Genomic DNA, 1,483 nt, shown 5'->3' on the forward strand with positions numbered 1-1,483 from the left:
TCCTGTAGGGTCAGTATGAGCCAGAATTGACTCAACGGCAAAGGGTCTGGTCCCACAAGCAGTTGTGCCCTTATTTATATTACTTTAGTTTTCTCATCTGGAAAAGGATAAAGTTGAATCAAATCTTTAACAGCTTTTCATGATAAAATTCCATGCTTCTAGTATTCTAATTAAAAGAGTCGGGAGGTAAGCATTTACTTATAGCTATAGAAACCAGAGTACTAATTTCTAGAGGGGAAACTTTTTCCTCTTGTCTTGCCACGGGAGCAGTTATTGAGATGCTGCTAGTTAGGACTCAACAGATAATGTTCCCCATATACAAAATGGTTAAGACGTAGAAACAAGGATTTGAAAAATCACTTTTCATTAGCCTATAACTATGAGCAAAAACCAGAGTCTGTGTTCCTCAAGCCTTTGAAACTCATACCTCAACAAAGTTTTCTGATGCCATCTTCTGGAGATTAGCATCAGGCAAGGACATGGTCCAGTATATTTGATAAGACTGCAGTGCAGTTTATATTATGAAAATAAGGGGTCCATGAATTACACTTTTAGTATCCTATTTATGCTGTTGCCTCTCCTCAACCCTAGGGCCTGTATATGCTGTAGGGCTGTGCACATCCTCTTGAAAATCACATCAAGGATAGCAGTACCCCACTGGCAGATGCAGAACCAGTGCCCCAGATGTAGAACCTGAAATCTAAGGGCATGTGAAAATTCAGTCACCTTTCAGCAATCTCATGGAATGGATTTATAGTCACATCAAAGCGTAATTCAGGAATGGAAGCCTTGACTATTTAGGAAATACAAGCATAACAGTGATTCCTCTTCATTTACATTATTTCCTAATTGGTCGTGGACTGCCAGAAGAATGAACAAATCTGTCTTGGAAGAAGTACAGCCATAATGCTCCTTAGAAGCAAGGATGGTGGGACTTTGTCTCACGTACTTTGGACTTGTGACCAGGAGGGACCAGTCCCTGGAAAAGGACATCATGCTTCTTAAAGTAGACCATCAGTGAGAAAGAGGAAGACCCTCAACAAGATGAATTGACACAGTGGCTGCAACAATGGGCTCAGGCATAACAATGATTATGAGGATGGCACAGGACTGGGCAGTGTTTTGTTCTGTTGTACATGGGGTAGCTATGAGTCAGAACCAACTTGATGGCACCTAACAACAAAAACAGCAACATCTATTTGACGCCTCTAGTGAGAGAAATCGGAAGGTAGAATTATTCCAACAATAAAATATTAACATAACCTGGTGGAAATGAATTCACTATGAGCTTTGTACCTTATGTATTCAGAACTCAAACAATTTTAATGTGAGTTGGATATGTGTGAAAGGCCCAGAAAATTGCAGGCTGAACTCTTAACATAGCCATCTCTGCACACAAAGTCTTTTTAACTGTAGGTTTCAAAACAAAGTTGTTAATGCTGGAGAATCATGTTGGATCAGCGGTAATTGCTTGCAAAGGAGT

Source organism: Trichechus manatus, unplaced genomic scaffold, assembly GCF_000243295.1.
Source record: "Trichechus manatus latirostris isolate Lorelei unplaced genomic scaffold, TriManLat1.0 scaffold00025, whole genome shotgun sequence".
NCBI classification, from domain to species: domain Eukaryota; kingdom Metazoa; phylum Chordata; class Mammalia; order Sirenia; family Trichechidae; genus Trichechus; species Trichechus manatus.